Here is a 15,679-nt window from a genome sequence, read left to right as displayed (position 1 = left end):
TCAAATTCGGCAGTTTGGAAGGTAGGACAAGAATTCTTAATATTTCGCCCTAGCTGTTTGATCAATGCTTGTTCTACATGCTTCCTTTTATCAAGGGGTAAGCCATGACGGAGTATGATTTCCATTTGACCCTGTTTTGGATTTGGGTCTATAATGAACTACTGGATCAACAAGTTGCAATTGACTTTGGTGGTGTCTTGGTAAATCATTGGTTATTGATTACTGGGACAAAGATGGTTGTTGGATTGAATAAATTAGAATCAAGGTCAAAATTAATATCCAAAAACCTTTACGATGAGTGGTCAAAATGGTGGGGTAGGACGGGACTGAATTGTTGTGTGCAGTCAAAAATGAAAGGCTCCCAAATTTTTGCTATATTTGCGGATGTATTGGATTCAAGACCAAGCAATGTCAATCCCAGGTAGAACATGGAGTGGATGAATTGAACCTCCAATTTGAGAATTGGTTACGGGTTAAGTTGGGATAGCCAAACAACAACGGAGGTAATTGGAGGAATGGTGTTGAAATATTAAGAATTGATGCCAATAGCAAGATAGATGATGAGAATCGATGATGGATTGTGGAGGAAGAATGTGAGATGGAAAAAGGGAAACATAAACTTAAGGTGGGTGAAGAGGTGTCAGATTCAAGTTCGTTAAATGATAGGAGACCGTAGGTGATTCCTAAAGAGGGAAAGAGTCATGTGAAGAATAAGCTCAAAAAAATCAAGGGGAGTAAGGGTGAGGGAGATATGGAAATTCCGGTTTATATGGTAAGAAGGAGACTTTCGAGTGGTGCTTCACCATTCATGGCAGTGGTTGGTGATCAGCCTCACCTAGAACCATAAAAATTCTTTGTTGGAACTGTTGTGGGCTCAGAAACCCTGCGATAATTTGTGATCTTAAACAAATCCTTGTTGTTAAAAATCCTCTCATTATCTTCTTAAGTGAGACAAAAGCTAAAGCTCGTGAGATGGAGCGGGTTAGAATTATGTGCGGCATGGATGGGTGCTTTGTGGTAGATGTTGAGGGGCACTGTAGGGGTCTAGCTCTCCTTTGGAAAAATGAAATCAAGGTTTCTATTTAGACGTTTTCTAACAATCATATTGATTCGGCGGTTTCTGTTGAGGGGTTGGACGACTTTCACTTTACGGGTTTTTATGGATTTTTTTATTTGAATAGTCGCGAGCAGTCGCGTGAGTTGCTGAGAAGAGTGGGTAATTTGATTCATGGTGACTGGATTGTTGGGGGGGACTTTAATTCCATTTTAAATGATGGGGAAAAGATTGGTGGGAGGAGGAAACCTAGAGTTGCTATGGAGGAGTTTGAAAGAGTGCTTGACGAGCTGGCTTTGGTTGATATTAAAATTGATAAGGGTTGGTTCACGTGGTCTAATAATAGGGATGGTTCCAATTTTGTTGAATAGGTTCATTGGTTCGACTTCTTGGGTCGAGAAAATGTTTTTCCTCTCTACTGAGGTTGTAAGGTAAAGTTGTTTGGACCACGATGCTATTCTCCTTGACTCGGTAGGTCGTAAGCCCAAAGATCATTTTAAGGATCCTAGGTTGTTATTTAAATTCGAAGCTTGTTGGGCCAAAGATAGGGACGCCAAGAAGCTTATCAAAAGAGTTTGGGATGATAATAATAACTTTTGTAATCTCATCGAGTGCCTTGATAAAATCCGCTCGAATCTTGGTCCGTGGCAACACGCTCGGTATAATAGGTTGAAGAGTCACATGAGTTACTTGGTTAAGCAGATTGAAAAACTCATTGACGAGCCTAATATTATGTCTAATACCAAGCTGCTCAGAACCAGTCGTTTGGAGTTGGGGCGTCTTTATGCCGAGGAAGAGTCTTACTGGGCCCAGAGATCTCAGATTGCCTAGCTTAAGGAAGGGGATAGATGTAACACTCCTAACCCGTATCTGTCGTCAGAATAGGGTTATGAAGCATTACAGTAAAACCGTAACATAAAAATATACATTTCTAAACATTGATACAAACATAGCATAATCCATGCATATACACACATATCGTCTCTTAATTAAGCACTTGAGGCCTTAGAAACACTTTAAAAATGAATTAGGACTAAATCGAAAACATTTGAAACATTAAGGAAAAACTTAGAAATTTTAAACTGTAGGGGTCACACGGGCATGTGGCCAAGCTGCGTGACTCACACAGCTAAGACACACGCCCGTATCTCAAGCCCTGTAACAATCTAAATAGGGACACACGGCTGTGTCCCAGCCCGTGTCTGTGCCTGTGTAACTCTTTGAGTTGGGTCACACGGCCAAGCCACATGCTCGTGTGCCAGGCTATGTGCTAGGTCATGTAACTGCCTGACTTGCAACCTGTAAAACCTACATGGGACACACAGCCATGTGTCACACACGGTTGAGACACACACTCGTGTCTTAGGCAGTGTGGACAAGAAATTGGCCAAAATCAAGCCATTTCCTTCACCCAGTTCAAGCATGTACCTAAACACATTTTGCACATATGACCAAGGCATCAAAACATATCCACACATGCATAAAATGACCAATTCACGATGCCATTAATCAATCCAACCAATACGCCAGTAAGGCACCTCAATCACAATTCATCAAACATATCTAAACTTATGCATAATTAACCATATCTCATTCATACCCAACTAGCTCATTTCTCTCTCAAAGTATAACCTAACTTGACCACATTATAACCGTACCATCACTTACCAATTTGGTCATTAAAACATGCATCAACTTAACCATATTAACAACCAACCACAAGGTATCAAAAGTACCAAAAGTACCACAAATTCAAAGCAACACTTATATGCTATAAATATCAACTAGCCATTAAACCTAAGTACACCTATACATGACATTATAACCTTGGCCAAAACATCAAAAACTACTGATATATTAGCTGGATAGTGTGATAGGTCTCCGACGATCTTCCAAATCGATCGAGCTTTCGATAATCTATAAAACATAGGAGAAAAAACTACGTAAGCATATAATGCTTAGTAAGTTCGTAAAACATGAACAAAACTTACCATTTCATTATATAACATTAAAATTAAGCATGATATAATCCAATAACAAGCTTGGCACAAGCCTAAGCATCAACAAAAACACATGTTAGTGCTTTAACACATAACTCAATTAAATGATCACATGGTAAGATAAATTTACATGAACATAGTACCATTGAATTCATACTTTCTATAAGCATAAATATGCATACATTGAACATTTCCATTTCATACCTTTCCATAGGTTCATAACATAGTTGATTGTAACACTTACCGTTGCTTCCCTTTACTTTCCGTTGAACCACGAATAATATCAGATACGTGGGAAAGCTCACACAAAGTGTGCTAAACATATGGTCGAAACCATTCTTTTTCCTTTTCCTTTACATCATTGCTCACTCAAGCCATAAAATGGGTCTGCTCACACAAGCTGACAACCTGAATGTAAGCTACACGATGCTGCTCACACAAGTTAATGAGTATCCATAACAAATACCGAAACTCAGCCATCGATAGGACATTCAGGAACAACACCCGAAACATGGTAGCCCTAATGACATGTCATTTGTATCTTATATATTCCTAAGGTTCAAATGAGGCTCAATAGTCATCGAAATGTCGTTGGATTTCCATCGTTATATTACAAGATAAGTAGGAAAATAATACATATATAGAAATAACATTAAAACGTTATTTAAACATACAAACTTACCTTGATTATAAAGATGTCGAAATAAGTTCAGCTAATCCGAGGCTTTAGCTTTTCCTCGACCCAGATCTGTACGAGGTTTATCTTGATCTAAATAATCAAATTCAATCCATTTAATATTCATAATATTAAATTTAGTCCAAAATTCATACTTTTGCAAAATTACACATTTGCTCCTAATATTTTAACTTCTTTACAATTTAGTCCTTAATCTCGTAAATTGAAATTTATGCAATTTCATCCACATTTCATGCTAGCCAAAATACATAGGAACTTATATCAACCCAAACAAATCATCATTTCCCAAATTTATCATGGTATTTTACTACTTTTACAAATAAGTCCCTAATTGACAATTTCATCAAAAGTCCATTTACAAAACTTGTTTATTTAACAATAAGGACTCATAAGCTTTCATAAAATTTCAAGAATCATGCATGAAAATTAATGGTAAAACCCTAAACCTTTAACCATTTTGCAAATTAGTCCCTGGGCGAGCTAGATTAAGCTACAACGATCCCGAAAACATAGAAATCATTAAAAACTAACCTAAAAAATGATCTCATGCAAGAACCTTGATAGTCAAATCCTTAAAGTGTTAAAAATGGTGATTTTCTTCTTTAGTTTCGGTGGAGAATGGTCCTTAGGAAGATGATACATTATTTTCTTTTATTTATTTTTAGTTTAATTTACTAATTACTATAATAACATTTGTTTTAAACTTTAAAAATCACTTAAGCTATGTCCATATATATCCGCCAACTAATAAAATGGTTTAATTTCCATTTAAGTCACTCATATTAAAAATTCATAGCAATTTAACACATTTAGTTAATAGAACTATACTTTTGCACCTTTTACGATTTAGTCCTTTTCACTTAATTAAGCGTGCCAATGTCAAAATTTCTGAACAAAATTTTTATATGACCCTACTAATATTCTGTAGACACTATAATAATAAAATAAATGTTTACTCATTGGATTTGTGGTTTCAAAACCATTATTTCATTTTCATTAAAAATGGGTTATTACAATAGAAACACTCGATTTTCTCATGTTTGCGCTACAGACAGATTCAAGAAGTATAAAATTGAGGGTATTAATAATTTAGATGGCAATTAGGTCGAGGGGACGACTAATGTCAATAGGGTGGCTTAGAATTACTTCACTGATTTGTTTAGATCTAAGGTTGTGAATGACGAGACGGTTATAAGCCATGTTAGGAGATGTATCTCTCCGGAGATGAATGAGGTCTTGATAGGTCAGTTCACTGGTAAGGAAATAATGGATGCCTTCGCTCAAATGGATCCCCATAAGGCCCCTGGTATTGATGGCCTCTCCGATATTTTCTTCTGGGAAAATTGGGATGTGGTTAGTAAGGATGTTCTTTGGTTCTGTCACGATGTTTTGGAAGGCAAGAGAAATATCGGGGAGATTAACGATATTGTGGTTGCACTTATCCCTAAGATTAAGGACCCTAGAGACATGGTGAATTTTTGGTTTATTAGCCTTTGCAGGGTCATTTTTAAAATCATTTCTAAAGTTCTGGCCAAGAGACTCAATATGGCCCTTCATTCTTGCATCAGCCCCAATCAATGTGTTTTTCTCCTAGGTCGTATGATCCATGATAATGGTTTGATTGCTCATGAGCTTGTGCACTACTTACAGAGTTCTAAAAATCGTCCCAATAAGGGGTTGGTGATCAAACTTGACATGAGTAAAGCTTATGATAGGGTGGAGTGGGATTTTCTTGAAAATGTTATGACTTGGATGGGTTTTGCGGATGGTTGGGTGACTTTGATTATGTAGTGTGTCCACTCGGTTAGATACGTCATCAAGTGCAATCAGACTCTTTCGAAGAAAATTATCCCAAAGCGTGACCTTCGTCAAAGAGACACTCTTTCACCTTATATTTTCCTTTTTTTGCATGGAAGTCTTTTCTTGTTTGCTTTGTGATGCTCATACCTGTGGGGATATTCAGGGCATTAGGGCAAGCTTGAATGGCCCTAGGATTAACCTTTTATTTTTTGTAGATAATGCGCTACTCTTTATTAAGAATAAGAATAAGAAAGTCGATGTGGTTGTTAATATTCTTAAACAATTTGAGCGTGTTTTAGGGCAAAAAATCAATCTTTCTAAATTTATGGTACGGTTTAGTCCCAATACCCAGAGAATCAAAAAAGTTTATTTCGTGATTTGCTTAGGATGCGGGTGGTTGAGATGTTGGATCACTACCTTGGGCTTCCTATTTTTATCAGCAAACAAAAAATAGGGGCTTTTAAGCACATCTTTGATCGCTTCTCAAATAGGATTAATAGTTGGTCTAAGCATTTACTTTCTTATTGTGGTAAAGAGGACTTTATTAAATCTATCTTACGACCTCAAAAATTCACCAATGGTGGTGGGCTATAAAGGAGAAGGGTCATGGTTGGGCTATGCTTGCGTGGGACAATCTTTGCCTTCCTAAGGGAATAGATGGGATTGGATTTAAAGATTTACGGCTCTTTAACCTGGCTCTAATTGATCGACAAGTTTGAAGACTTATCTCGTAAAAGGATACCTTGTGCTATCAAGTTCTTAGCTCGAAATACTTCCCTGACGGTGATCTGTTTCATCCCAAAAATGTTGATAAACCTTCCTTCATTTGGTCTAGCATTTCGACGGCGGCTAGAGCCCTTGATAAGGGTTTTGGGTGGCATGTGGGGGATAGCTATAGATTTGGCATTATAGGAATAAATGGGTTTTGAGGGTTTCAATGGTGATGCCTCGGAACTCCCTCATGATGCTTTTCCGGAGGTGCATGTCTGTGATCTTTGGTTACGCACTATGGTAGTTAGAATGTGGGTCGTGTTCATGAGCTGTTCAGGGACTCTTTGGCTTACCTTATTTGTGATATCCCGATCTTACCTCATTTTCCAAACGATAGGATGGTAACACCCACAACTTTTATACAACCAAATCGGCTTACTCGTGGTTGCTTCTCAATAGTATTAGTTGCGGGCTGCACCGTTTCTTTTGAAATTTTATTTGGAAATTAGAAGTCCTCCCTAAAATTCAAATAGTTTCTTGGCGCATTGGTCACGGTTTGCTTCCCACTAATGTTAAGCTCTCATCTATCAAATGTCATATGGATCCAACTTACTAGAGGTGTAGGGGTGGGGACAAAACGGTTCTTCATGCCTTAAAAGTCTGACCTAAAGCTCGGGATGTCCTTATTGCCGGCATCTTTTACAATAGATTACTAATTAACCAGCATGATTTTTGCATTGATTGGATTGAAGAATCCATGTGTATTTTAGACAAAAAAAGCCTTCGAAGACTTCATCTTTATGTTGTGGAACATTTGGAATAGTAGAAATAATGCTATTTTTAGAGGCAATGAGGAGGATGTGGGCGTTATTTAAGAGAGAGCCTGCAAGCTCAATGATGATTTTCGGATTTATAACTTTTCTTCACAGCTGATATTACCTCGAGTCCCTAGAAGTTGTAAATGGAAAAAGTCGCCGGAAGGTGCAATTAAAGCTAATGTTGATGCATCCATGAAGGCTCATGGTACGTGCTTGGGTATCATTGCTAGAGATTCTGATGGCTTTGTTTTAAGTGGTAAAGCATTTTTCACTAACTAGGTGAGTAACTCCGAGAGGGCAAAATTGGATGCCTTCATTGAATGCTTTCATCTTGCTCAATCTCTTAATTTCGACAAGGTGATTTTTGAAACGGATTGTGCTAGCATTTTCAATCGATTTCACAATCAAAAAGAGGGCATCATGATTCTTGGTCACCGTATCAAGGAAGCTTGCAAGATGCTTAACTCTTTTTCTTTTGTCGATGTCAAGTAGGTTCATCGTAGTTGTAATAAATTGGTTCATTCTCTTTGTAATTTGTCTCTCTCTAAATGTTCTAATTTTTCCTTTGAATTGGATTATCCTAGCAATATCCACAACATTGTAATTTCGGATGCAATTTAATTTAAGGTGGTAGCCTTCGAGCCTTTTTTTTGTCAAAAAATGTAATTGTTTTCTATGCATTTGAATGTTGCATAAATAAATTTAATTTCATATTTCACTATTATGACTTTTGTGTTTTTTTCTTTCATGTTTTACATGTATAGCGAAATTGTGACAAGAAAATATTGGTTTATTGATTGTATAAGTTCAAACTAATGATAAGTGGCATCGTAAGAACATTTACATTGCGAGAAGGATAACTTACGTCAGTAGATAATCTAAACGAGTCCGTAATTCCATAAAAGAATCAAAGTAAGCATTTGATTCAAATGCTTAGAATATTATTATGTCGTCTACAATTCCAATTGAAGAGATGGCTAGTCTTGGCTATCGGATTAGTTGACTCTACAGGTAGAGACATTGATGTATTCATTGGAAGAATGATACATTGAACTAGACCCAAGATGGATTAATTCTTAGTTCTTAATCCTTTTGTGAATTAATTCACTTTTGATGTTTATGGTGTGATTTACCTAAATCCTAAGTTAGTAACTGACCATGCGTATGTAACTTATGTGCTTTGTTGTAAGTGAAGGCTTATGCTTTTAATATGATCGAGTCCATAGCCAGTATGTTAGGTATATGACTTGTGTATGACACGAATTTACTACCAAAAATGGGATCCATAGCTCGATTAAAGAGTTAATGATATCCTCTCATTGACATTTTGTTGATTAATAAATATGGAACATGGCCACGGTTTGCTTGTTCTTGAACGAGCAATTGGTCACAGCCATTTGTTGACGGTGGTCATATTAATCATTAAGAAGACATAATGGTGACAATGAGATAAAATTTGATTGTACTGAGTGAACGAATTTATCTCAAAGGAATCAAGGATATCATATGAGGGTAATACACACATGATGAGGTCATTAGATAAAGCAGTTGAATGAATTGATTTTGTAAAGAGTATACGATAAGGAGTTTTCAATTATGGTACTTCTTGTGGACCGACTCCATTATTAAGTAGATAGTGAATCATCGGAACAAAGCTTCTGGACATAATTGCAATTACTAGAGTCTAATTGTATATGTCTGATTGGTCCCTCCGCCAGTCAACAAAAGCTCGATCGGATTGCATTTGAATTAGAATAAAATTCTACGACTTTGGAAATAACTTAATTGAGTCAATTTATTGGATGTGGAATTAAATTAGGTAGTTGCGAAAATTGTTCTACTAGAGAATTTAATTAAACAATTTTCTTGAAAAATTAATTTGGAAAATATAACTGATTTTTTAGAAAATTAATTTTGATCAAGTAAAATTAAATTATTCAAATTAATTAAAATTAATATGATATTTTTGGAAATTAATTTTCAAGTCAGTCCATTGGCTTAATGGGTAATTAAACTTGAGATCAAAAATTGGGTCGAGAACCCAAAACTAAGATTGAGACACAAAAACTGGCCAAACTAGGCTTGGTATGTGAAACCGAGTTGACGGTACAACTGGCGGCTAGACCAAACCGATCGGGCCGTCATATACTCGGACCAAACCGATAGCAGTTGAATCTGCTCGGGGTGTCATGAGGGTGTCGCACCTTCGATGGCACCACCGAACACGATTGTGCCAGCGGCGACGACAATAACATTCTGGTGGCCCGACGGGTCGGTCATTTGACAGTTGAGCAGTGGAAGAATCAACTCCTATTGGGACTCTATCGAATAATTTGATTTTAGATTAATTATTCCAAAAATAATATTATTTTATTTTATTTAATATTAAATTAAATTTAATACTTATGTTAATAGTATTTTATTAATTTAATATTAAAGTGATTATATTAATATTAAATTTAATCTAATATTTATCTTGATAAGTATTATATTAATTTAATATTAATGTGATTAAGTTTAATCATAGTTGAACTCTCTAAACTCTCCCTATATAAAGAGAGCCTTGAGTCATTATTTTATACACACTTGAATCAAGAAAAAGTTGTAGAGAGAAAATTCTTTGAAGAAATTATTTCAGAAGATTTCTAGAGATATTTTTCTGATTTATAATTTTACCCTAAAGTTTAGAGAAATTGTGAAATTACCCCATTGGTAATTTTGTGGAAAATTTTCTGATCCGGAGCGAGCTCACACTCGGCAGATTTGAGCTTGAAGATAGCGAAGAAGACTACTCGGTCGAAGTGTTCATCCTAGACGAATCGAAAAGGTACAATTTTGATTAAGTGTTTATTATTTTAGATATCACAATCAAGTTCTTGTTTTTTGAAAAATTCTTAAAACTCTGGTTTTTCTCTAAACTTATTTTCCGCTGCGTTTTCCAAACTCGATTTTCTAGCAGTTGGTATCAAAACCAGATTATGCTCTATTTATAAGTATAAACAGGTAATCAAAATAAATTTATCTTCTTCTTGAATGACTCGATTACATAGAAAGTGGCATTCTTTAGATCTTATGCATATTTGGAGTTATATATGGGGATGGATATGATATTATATATTTGTTATATAATTGTTATTTTTTGCCAAGGTTGTGGTTTTTAGGAAATAGATCGTGGACTATCATCTCCACGTAAGACTATTTTTTTAAAATCATAAAATTCTTGGGAGTCGGAAACGAGGATAGGACTAGAATGTAATTTTTCCAAAAGGAGTCAATGAAGAGAAGAAGATGAAGTGATGGCGATTGAAGACCCAAGGAATGCCTTGTGGTGAAAAATTTTATAATTTTTGTTTTTCATTTATTTTATAGAAATAGAACTGACTACCTCCGGACGTACTAACGTCCAAAGTGTAAATACTATAGTAAAAGATATATAAATGAGGTGGTATCCGCAAGTATACGAGTCTAGTTGTAGTATAGTTACAATGGAATAGGTGAGTACTCTGATGATTGTACCCAAGGGAGGCTAATGCTAAATCAATTTTAACCTAAACACTGAAAGATCTAATTAGTACCCTAAATCAGTTATATTACGAAAACATAAATAAAAGATATTTTTAGGATTTTTATAATATTAAAATAATAATAAAGAAATAAATAGCAAGAGCTTGAAAAGTAGAATCAATTAAATCTAATTATGGGTGATTAGCTTGCTTTGGTAATCCTCATCAACTGTCATTTCAAGTTCCTTGTCAATAAACTAGTCGTTATCTTCCGACTTCACAGTCCAGACTGACTTGGGGTGAAGGTGTTCACGGATGGGCCATACCAATTTTGGGTTAATTCCCACCTTGATAACTTCTTAGGGTTGTCAAGTCTAGGGTTTATGTTCTTCGTCTCCCAAACAGCTGATCCGTTGAGTAACCCTATAAAATAGTTAATAGATCATACTTCCACTCGCTAATCACCCATAAAGGGATTAGTTCCTCATGGTTTTCAGAAACAATATAGAATCAATATAAAGAGTAAACATGATAAATGAATTGAAAGTATAGCGTTTAAGAAAAAGCCTAATTTGTATTAAGAGTGAACGTGAATCCACAAGTTTGATTGTCTCCACAAATTAGATCTCTTGAGATAAAACAAAGAATAAACTAAAAGTAAATCTAAGTCCTAAGAAAAGAGAAAACTAAAAGAGAAATTCTAAGCTAAGTAATTGATGTCCGTAATGTTAAAAAATGAGCCTATTTATAGATTTTAGGTGGTCGTTGTCCTTAACCCTAGGTTAGCTGATGTTCTTGAGCTTTAAGTTTGATTGAACGGACCAAAATGCCCCTACACTTGTGTTAATTCCTGTCTAAAGTCGATGTCGCGACACATTAGGACCTGTGTCCTGACAGAGAAGTCAATATACTCTTCTTTGGATATCTCTAGGGGTATGTTGCAACACCCTTAGGTTGTGTCGTGACACTGAAGGTAGCCTCAGAATTTCTCCATTCTGCTCCCTATGTTGCGACATCGAACCCTCTGTGTTGCGACATAGTGACCAATATCGATTTAATATGTCTTCTAATGGTCTCCTGCACACTTGGAAAGTTCATTAGCTCACCCTTGGGCCTCATTCGACCCTTGAGGTCAATAAAAGACTTAGTTTGCACATTTTATTAACTTTAAGAAAATTTACAAAAACATAATTAAAACATAATGATAGTGTTTGTTTTCAAGCTCCTAAAGTGCGAAAATTAGTTTAATTTGCTTCACCAAATTACAGCAGATCAAACTCCCCCACACTTAAGTCATTACTTGCCATCAAGCAACATCAACATAAACAAAAACAAAAACAAAAAATAGAAGAGACGACCCTTGAGCAAATAGAATGCAAGTATTGAATTTGGAACACATGACTAGGCATTTCATATTTACGAATAACTTTGACATGATGAATAATTGATTTCGAACTTTTGACCTCAAACATCTAAGTTCAGTGCATTACAAAGTATACATGCATTAAAGGCCTCACCTGTAGGAATCCATCAACAAATCATACAAGTAATTTCATTATCCTAGTAGAATACAAATAGAAGTTTATGTGATTTTTTAATATAATGTCCATTCATGCAAAAGGATATTTAGGTCAAATAAGACTTTTTGGCTTGTAATGTTCTGAGGCTTAGGGCAGATGTGGAATTCAAAAATAGTAAGCATCAAAACGGGTACAAACATGAAAATAGTTTTGCACATCGTATCGATACTTATTCTTTTCCCTTAGCGACCCTTACCCGCTCAACGGCTTATTTCTCATTGTATCACCTTCCTTATTTTTCCATATAGGAAATCATAGCATAACATAGTAACTATGGCTAGCCTACAAGTTTCCATGCACTTAATGAATGAGTTTTTCTTATTCTTGTGACTTTGTCACCCTTTTTTTAATTCATCTCACTCACAAATGCTTGTTTCTTTTCAAGAATTGTCTCTACTCCTATTGATTTTCTTTTTGATTTTTTTTTCATTTGTTCTGCACTTTTTAGGCTAACTTATAGTTCCTATATCACACCAATCTTTCCTATTTCACTCTGTTTTTACAAAATTCACTGTGATGTATCTACTTAACCCTTAGTACGTATGGCTGGACATTTATAATCTTGCAGTTTAGGACTAAAGAAAAAGGGCAAATGCAAATTAACATTTCAAGCTCGAGTTTTGTAATGAGGTTCATCAAGAAGTGTTTCCAGGCTAAAAATTTGGTACTAAATGTGAATAATTATAGGTTAGCTTTTTGGCTTTGGATGTGTTCCAAACATTACCTTTGATCATCCCTAAGTATCTAAATATGCACAAATTTAATCAACCAAACAAACTCAAATTTAGCCATTTATCATTCATACTAGCATGCTCGTTTCCTTTTATTTTCTATATCATTTGGTATAGTTAATTATTTAATGCTTATTTACAGTGTAACATATATAACTTAGTAGTCGAGTAATCAAATAATTAAAATCACCTATAATCATGCCAAATTTATTTGTAAACATAAGCAACTTATGTACATGCTCCTAACCAAGCACTTGTATTTATACAAGCTCAAGCATACAAATGACAAGAAAAAGAAAAAGAAAAGCATAATTTAGACAAATTTTCTATAGTACCCCCCCACATTTTAGTTAACAAATTATCCTCAATGTGTAGCCCAGAAAAGAATAAGGAAAGAAGTTACCCAATTGATCGTGGTCGTGCTATCTGCTATTGGTGGGTGCTTCCTCCTTTGCTCGTTGATAATTCAAATATGTTGTGTTTCCTTCATGTGGGATTCCTACATAGAAAACCAAAACCAACCACAAAACAACTAAAAATTGGTTTCTATCCAATTCCTAAAAACAAATTAAAATCATCTTTAATTTTAATAAAACCCAAAACAAAATTAAATTCTAATCATCCTCATCATCCATCACATTACTTCCATCTTCATCTTCTTCCTTTTCACTATTCTTCTCTCCTTCTTCCTATCCGAATGGCGTAGGCCCAAACATGCCTGACGTGTAGTTAGGGACCCTGATATTGTTCTGCCTTACAAATTCTTGAAATATTGGCCCCGACTCTTTCATCCACTGTATCATCCAATCCAATTTAGGATGACTATTCTCACCAACTTCTTGTTGAGCTCGTGTCAACCCTTGTGACGAAGCTGGTGTAGCCGTCGCTTTTTACTGTCGTTTGTTCCAATCTTTTATTTGTTTGGCTCGTAGTTCTTTATAGTGTTGGAACAAAGTATCATTGATAATACTTCGGGATGGTTTCAACAACTGCTTGGTGGATGCCATGGGCACACCTGCTCTTTTGCATAAGGTCGTTACTAAGTGGGAAACAACACTCTTATTTTTTGGCCACTAATACATCTCTTCATGTTTTGATGGATCCATTTTCACATACACACCTCATAGAGTTTGTTGAATTCCTAATTTCATGCGGCATCTATTATTCCCTTGAATATTCCCATTTTCTATTACACCAAATATGATTGGGAGATGGAGTTTGTAAACAAGAGGAAGTGAAAATAGGTTTTTAGGGTTTAAAAAGGTTTAAAAGATTTGAGAAGGTTAGGAAGATTAAGAGGATAAGAAGTGTTTAAGTAAGTGAGTGATGAGTTTTTTGGTTAAGAAAGCTGTGATTAGAGGGTTAAAAGTTGACCAAAACATGTTTTAAAGTCGTCCAGTTGCACTATCGAGTCGGGTCACCTATAGAAAATTGTCTTCTATGTCGCAACGCAGAAGTGCCATGTCACGATATTGAGGTGTTTTTTTTCCAATTTTTGCATTTTGTACGGGGTGTTGTAACACGGGGTTGCCGTGTTGCGACACCAACTCTATTTCAACCCAAATTTCTATCTTAATGATGTCTCGATCTAAAATAAACATATATCAAATAAAAGTTAGAATCTAAATTATATTGTTAGTTAAATATACAATAATATACAAGAAAACTAAATTTTAAATTTCGTTATGTTTTACTGCCGGATTCATGCAGTAGTTCCACCGTCGGGTTCCCACTTACGTCTCTTTTAGCATTTGTCCCCCAGCTATCATGTCCCTTCATCCTTCTCCACTTATATCTTTCTTTATACCTACTTTTTAACACTCCATTCGGTTGGACAACATATATGTCAGCTAAATGTAGTGTAATTTGAGTGTTTTTGAGGTCCTTTACCCCGATTTTTTAATAAATAAATAAGGAAATTAAGTTTATACTATCTCCTAAATTGCATAGAGCTCTCGAAAAATGAATGCTCCCTATCTCTATTGGTATTGTAAAGCTTCCCAAGTCTTTTAGTTTCTAGGGTACCTGCTTACAGATAATAACACTACAAGACGCATTGATGTTGACTTGCTCTCCTACCTTAACTTTTCTACGCCTAGACATAATTTCTTTTAAAGTTTTGGTGTGCTTTGGGACTTTCGCAATTAGTTCAATTAATGATAGGTTGACATTCAATGTTTTGAACAAGTTTAGAAAACTTACAAAATCATCCTTATCCCGTTTTTGTTTCTCTTGTAATCTGGAAGGAAACGATACTTGTGTGTTATTGGTCGTGTCTTTTACTCTTCCTCTGGTTTAGTTACTGGTTCGATGACCTCTTTTGGTTCTGGTTCCTGATCAGCTTCTTGGGGTTTTTCTGAAGATTTTTCTACATCCCCTCTTGTATCCTCTAATATCAAGTTTGTCGGGGTACTCAAGATTTTACCCAAACGGAGTGCGACTGCTTTTACTTGCTCCTTTCCTTCTTTTTGAGGATTTTCTCTATGTTGTTAGGTATGCCTGTGCCAATTTTCTTTTTAATATCTCCCATCATACTCATAAATTAGCTCATTTGGTCCTCCATTTTAGTCAATGTTTTCGATGAATTAGTACACTCAGATTGCACCTTGTCTTAAGGTTTCTGTAAATTAGGAGGTTTGGTAACTAATGGTCTTAGCTTGATCCAAATTATTATTACCTCTTTGATGTCCTCCCCATATCAAGTTTGGGTGATCTCTCCAAACGGGGTTATAGGTATTTGGATAAGGATTTCTACCCCTATTCCCGATGTAATTTGAGTCCTCAG

This window comes from Gossypium raimondii, chromosome 13 (genome assembly GCF_025698545.1).
Source record: "Gossypium raimondii isolate GPD5lz chromosome 13, ASM2569854v1, whole genome shotgun sequence".
In the NCBI taxonomy this organism is placed as follows: Eukaryota; Viridiplantae; Streptophyta; class Magnoliopsida; order Malvales; family Malvaceae; genus Gossypium; species Gossypium raimondii.
This window is presented reverse-complemented; position numbering follows the sequence as displayed.